At 40.3% G+C, this 6813-nt stretch overlaps 1 protein-coding gene across 1 annotated transcript in view; it reads left to right on the top strand.

Annotated features, from left to right (window-relative positions):
• Positions 1 to 6813, top strand: part of LOC132180917 (protein RAE1-like) — a gene marked incomplete in the record, with an annotated part of 51811 nt that overhangs the window by 17047 nt on the left and 27951 nt on the right. Inside the window, 2 exon segments of the mRNA XM_059593913.1 lie at positions 2770 to 2855; positions 3003 to 3067.

Genomic DNA, 6813 nt, shown 5'->3' with positions numbered 1-6813 from the left:
ATATATGGAAGGTCTTAGGTGGTTGGATAGCCTAGGACTTTGAGTATGCTCCTCAAGGTCTGAGGTTTGAAACCCACGAAGTGCAAACTGCTTCTTGGGGCCATCGGATTGGGGGTTCGACCCTTGAATTAATCAAGGTGCACTTGCGGGAAACTCCTTGCAGTGGGCCTGTGTACCCACGGGATTAGTCGGAGCGAAACTCCGGATACCTAGTGCCAAATAAAAAATAAATAAAAATATGGAAGCTCCCCAATTTGGCTATTCCAAGTTCGATAACATTGATGTCGAGTAGTCAAAAATTCAGCAAACATCAACAATTGTAGATTACATCAGTCGTTTCCAACAATTATCTGATTATGCTCATAACTTGACAGAAAGACAACTATTAGTTAAATTTGTTGAGGGTCTTCGCTCGAACATTCGACGTGAAGTTCAAACCAATCGACCCCAAACCATTAGAGCTTCTATTTCGTTTGCAAGGAAATAAGCACAAAGATTCAGCGAAGAAAAAGTGTCAATGAATCAAGATGGTAGATGAACCAACAAGGAGCCAACATAACTCATTTTCTACCCTAACTTGCAAAGCTATTGCCAGGCAAGAGGAGTCGGTTGGGACATAGGTAGCAATTTCAAAGTTGGTTTTATCCGCATGTGTAGATATCTCCAAAGTTGATAGTTGTCAAAAAAAAAAAAGATGAAATCATAGATCCATTGTTGGATGCAGAAGATAACTTCTCCTTAGGGAGTACAAGGTCTAAAATGGGTAAATAATCAGTTGAGATCCTCCTTACAATTTGACGAAGACGCAAGCTATGATATGATGTGGCAAGACTTTCTAGCAAAGGAATTGAAACAACAAAGCACCATGACTACGACAAAGTGTTTGCTCCAAATTATGAAGGACCACGACATGCTTCAGAAGGTTAATGCTGATTCCAAATTTTTCTATGGTTTCCTCGGTCATGCAAATTATTAAAAAATTCATTTTTGCTCATTCTCAATCACACTTCATTCTTGGGATAGTACATGTAATGAAGATATGGTGGCCGCCATAGGATCGAGGATGGGATTGAAGACATTGGTTGGGCCAGAGGATTTCCACCATGGATCAACAAAAATGGGTAACCAAATTGCTCGGGTCTGACTATGATATTGTCTACAAAAGAGGGACTGAGAATTTGGTGGTCGATGCACTCTCTCATCTTCCGGAGCAGGCCGAGCCTCATACTATCTCAACAACAACGACATCACCCATTCTGGAGCACATCAAGGAAGAACAAAACAATGATCCTGAGCTCCAAAAGATTGTTCGGAAGCTAGCCTGCGACCTTGCCTCTGTTTCACATCACTCATGGGCTATGAACCATCTCTGCTACAAAGGGCCTATCATCTTGGACACCAATTCCACTCACAAATCTACTATTTTGCAGGAATTACATGCAACCCTTAGCACAGGACATTCGCGATTCCTTCAGACCTACAAGTGCATCTCTCGACTCTCCTATTGGAAGGAAGAATGCGAAGTGTGTCAACAACAGAAAGACGAATCCTTGTTGTGGTGGATCGCCTAACAAAGTACGCTAACTTTTGTTCCATTGGCCAACGCTACACAACGTTGACTACTAAAAAGCTCTTTGAGGATAACATTGTCAAATTGCATAGAATCCCTCCATCGATAGCAAGTGATCGCGATAAGATTTTCACTTCTAACTTTTGGAAAGAGCTTTTACGTTTGCAGGGCCTGTAGTTGAAGATGAACACCACCTATCATTCCCAAACCAATGGAAAAGCAGAGGTGGTGAACCGATACTTGGAAAACTGCTTGCAATGTTTCACGGGAGATAAGCCCAAGTAGTGGGTCCTATGGCTTCCATGGGCCGAATGTTGGTATAATATCACCTATCACTCTACCATCAAAATAACTTCCTTTGAAGCAGTTTATGGGCGGCCTCCACCAATACTACCAACATACACTACATGTTCATCGGTGGTGGATCATGTTAACTGTGTTCTTCAAGAACGCACCACATTTCATGACTTCTCTAGGATAACCTTACCGCCGCCCAATCCCACATGAAGCATTAGGCCGATAAACATAGGAGTGATTGCAAATTCAAATATGATGATTGGGTCTTTCTTTGTCTACATAATTTTATCAAATCTCTATCCGGATGCGTTTGACATAACATTTTTGTGGGCCGTATAAAGTTCTCAAGCACATTAGCCCCGTCACCTATCGCATCGATCTTTCACAGGAAATCGAGATACATCCGGTCTACCATGTGCCCTACCTCAAAATGAAGTTGGGCACGCATGTGTTTTTTCAACAACACTTGTCCGACATTGCATCTACCGGAAAAATCTGCACTCTACCTGCTGCTATTTCGGATCGTAGGCTTGTCAAGTGCCCTAATCAAACTGCAGTCAACATCCTCATCCAGTGGACCCACTTGCCTCGGGAAGATGCTACATGGGAGCCCTACAACACCATAAAGGAGCATTTTGCTGACTTTATTGGTATTCAACCTTGGGGACAAGGTTGTTTCTAAGGGTGGGGGAATGATAGGATCCTCATTCTAGATGATCTCCTCCTTCTAGATGGTTATAGGATCTACACTGGTTTTTCTTAGTTGTCATGCTCGACTTCATGGGTTGTAGAATACTTGTCTGTCATTTACTTATATAAAAAAAAAAATACTTGTCTGTCATGCTTGACTTTGTAGATTTCATTTCACATTTAGCTTTGTTTTCCCTATAAATAAGCTGTAGATGTCGTATGGCAAATCATCCATGAAAATTACCTGTGATGAAGGCAAGAATAGGAGGCCCTATCCCCTCGAAGTGATCAATTGGAGGTTCGATCCCCTCGAAGTGATTGATTTATCCCTTAATTTCCATATTTTCTCAATACGAACTCTTGGGTTCCTATCATCAGAGTATTTGCTTCAAATTCCGATCTGACGGCTCCTAATCCCCCTTATATACATGTCTGATGTCTGTAGGTGACAAGAAACCGCATACCGTCATACACTTGTTTGATCTAGCAGGAGGAAGGCTAAGCCCTAAGGTATGTTTTTCCTAACGATTTTGCTTCAATTTTTTGAGTATGTTAATTTATTCTCGGATTTGGTTGTTCCTACCTCTAATATATTAGTAATTTGCAATTTATAATTTTACTAAAATTCAATATGATTTAGTTTGCAATTGCCATGATACTGCTTATTAATTTGCAATTTATACTGCTTGTTAGTTTAAGTATGCAATTGTCATGATTAGAAATTTAGCGACATAGTTAGCCACCTATGAGTATAGTTATGTACTAATATCATTTTTCTGTTTGAAGTTTAACTTGCTACTTGCTAATGAAAATACAATTGAGGAGTATGAATGAGGATGAGTTCGAAATTAGCCTAGGTGCTAATATAGATGACGAAACTATTAGTGTTAGGGTTCATGATACTGCCTCTACATCTACATTGGTTAAGGGTTCAAATGTAGAAGCTGGTTCAATCAATTCACATAAGAGAGAGGAGTGGCAGGAGACCTCTTTTGTTTGGAATCATTTTGTTGAAGTAGATGAAGGTGGTGGTGTGAAAAAAAACCAATGCAAATGGTGTAAGACTAAATTCAGCAAAACAAAATCTAGTGCTACATCTGCATTGGTTAGGCATTTGAAAAATTGTTTAAAGTTCATAGAATCCAAGAAGCAAAAAACTTTGTTGGTTGATGCTAGTGATAACGTTTACAGTGTAAACCCATCCACCACCGGATATTACATATCATCAAGAACAAAATAAACTTTATTAATGAGCAAAAGAAACAAAAGAAAATGCGAAAGAAATAATGCTGAGTAAGCATTTAAAAGGTTGTCAATACACAACTCGTCCGACATGAAATAATAAGATTTGAGTTAGATTTAAATGGGTTAAATCATACGGGCAAACTCACTTGATCCATGGATGGCCCTAGGGCTATAAACGAGCCGAGCTTGGGCAAGTTTGGAATGTCCAGGATAGGCTCGCAGATACTGTGCAAAAAGCTCGGAGCCCTAAATGGTGGGCTTGGCTCGGCTCGGCTTGCTAACATTAACATCGTGTGCGAGCTTGATCTCGTCCACAACTTGACTCAAGTGTCTTATCGGGCACTCGGCTCGCTCTGCTCGTTTATAATCTTTTTTTTTTTTTTTAAAAAAAAAAATCATAAAATTAAATTCTTAAAAATCCAATTTTCAAAACTGAGTTTTAGTTGGAATTTAAAAATAAAAATAATCAAAAATCTAACACAATTAACCAAAAATGCCTTTATCCCCATCCATTACAAAAAGTAAAACCAAACAAATTTACAATTACACTCTCTTTTATCATTCACTTAACCCTTCTAAACAATTACATTTTACAAATACAATCTTATAAATTAAAAATCAATTTGCCGCAAAAGTGCAAATTGACATATTCACTTCATTCTGAGTCACTAAACAATTACAATTTACAAATACAATCTCATAAATTCAAGCCTTCAATTACAATTACAAATTAAAAATTACAAATCACAAAGCAAATATAAAAACTGCCAACACAACACAAGATTGAAACTTACAAGCTGCAAATGCAAAAATCAAACAACTAATGCAACAAATCATAATGTGTAAAATCGTAAAAATATTTTATTTTCCATCGATCACTTGCACTGATTTCGTATATCGCAGCCTCAATTTCCAACATTTGGCATCCATGTCAAAAGCACAGCGTCCAGAAACAAATCTCAAATTGGTTAAGTTGTTCTTGTGAGATTTTTGTTTTCCCTGTACCAAAAGAAAACCACATGAACAGACAAAAAAATGGTGGTGGGTACTTTATATTGACAAACATGCGACAAATACAGATACCATAGGAAATATGAGTAGCATATCAATGCATTAGGAAGCCAGAAATTCTTTAGTAATTGGGGCCTAAGTGTTATACCAAGCAATTGCCAATCCCTCAGAATTTGATACTTTTCCCCTATCCCCAACAAACATATATATGAAACCCTAAAACAACCAATTAAACCATAGACCAGTTCAACCATCAAACTTGTATAAGGTCCAACCCAGCCTATTGACCGTGTAATCTTCAAATTACAACCATGATAATCTTTGTTGATGATTACCTATAACTTCAAAATATTATCACAACATTCACATTTTCAAGATGTCCAATATTGCTCGGCCTCTGGTTTGTGGGACGCGTTCGTTGTGATTAAAGATGTGGCGGCGGTTTTCGGTGGAAGCTAAAAATCCTTCTCTTTTTCTGCGAATACAGGCAAATCGGTATTTCGCTTGGAGGAAAGGAGGAAGGGGTTCGGTGGGTATATTTCTTTGGGGATCCTGTGTTCGGATTGGTTAGCAGACACGGTGGAGGAGGCGCTTTTGTCTTAGGGGGAGGAGGATTTTGTCAAATCTTTCTGTGATGAGGTGGGGTTTTGAAGGTCTGTAATGGAAGCAACAAGGCTGGTTGCTTTTTAGAAGCGGTTGTCTTTGTCGAGGGTGGTCGGAAAGGGGTTGTTAGGCTCGTTGAGGGCCGTGGAGGTTGTGGTTGGCGGAGGTTCTTGGTCGAGCTATGACACCTGCTTGCGCACTTTGTTGCGAAGGATTGTTCGTCGGTTCCTGCAGTTATCTCCGACGAGGATGGTGGCTCGCCTAATTGGTCCTTTGCGGCTGTGCTTGCCGCCACTCCGGGTGCTTTGAAGCCGTCCCTCGTGGAAGCTCTGGCTCCTGTGGTGGTCTGCTTTGAGCTGGGGAGGAGCCTTCCTCTGGGTGGCGGCGCTTCTATGCTGGACGAGTTGAGGACCTTGCGCTCGTTGAAGTAGGTTCTTGCGAAGCTTATGGCTGACGTGGATCGAGTTCTTTCTGTCGGGCTAGGACTTAAGTTCAAAGCTAAGAGGGGTTTAAGGATGATGGCTAGGCTGGGCGTCAAGTTGAGGATTAAGCCCAATTGTTTGGGAAAGTTCTGGGCTGACGTGGACCGGGTTTGCTCTTGGTTTGGACTGAATTCCAAATTTCCAGGGTTTTGGATGCAAACTTCCGGGTTTTTTCTTCTTCGGGCAACAACTGGGGTTCTGCTTCTGAATCGCCTATTGGGGTTCTCTTGGGTGACACTGTGGTTTCGGGTGCTGAAGCGGGTCGTGGGGTTGATCCTAAGGAGAAGGGTGAAGTGGCGGTCTCTGCTTCCCCAACGGGTAAGTTTGACGTCTGTGTTCCTTCTCCATCGAAGGGTATGCTCCAGCTTGGGTTTCTTAGGCCTGTGCCTTCCTCTCCACCTGAGGAGGATGTTGTGCTTGTGCTGGGTTTTGCTGAGTCGAGTTCAAAAGGGATCGAGTTCATATGTTTCTAAACTGTTTTTAAAGAAAATTGAGTTGCAAGCATCAAAACTGTTTTTAAAGAAAACTTTTGATTGCAATAGTTGAACAAGTCTTCTAGGCTTGGCCCTAGAAGGTCAATAACCGTGACATTGTACTCTCCCTCAACACCAAACCATTTCAGATGGGGGATACCTGCTTCATACAGATAAAAAGATAAATAAGTAGATATATAAATTGATTTTAACTAAGGGTGCGTTTGGGAGTGCGTTTTTTAAAAAATAATCTGCGATTTTAAACCAAATCGCAATTTTAGGGTGTTTGGGATTGCGATTTTAAAAACGCAAATTTTAAAATCGCAAAAAAATCTGCGATTTCCATAAGCTGATTAAAGGGTGCTTATTTGAAAAAGTGCGAATTTAAAACAAAATCACGATTTCTATTAAAATTTTTTTTGGCGCAATAGTTACCTTTTTT

The sequence above is a fragment of the Corylus avellana genome, chromosome ca5 (assembly GCF_901000735.1).
Source record: "Corylus avellana chromosome ca5, CavTom2PMs-1.0".
Taxonomy (NCBI): Eukaryota; Viridiplantae; Streptophyta; class Magnoliopsida; order Fagales; family Betulaceae; genus Corylus; species Corylus avellana.
Note: the sequence above shows the minus strand (reverse complement) of the source record. Positions and strands in the feature narration are given on the sequence as shown.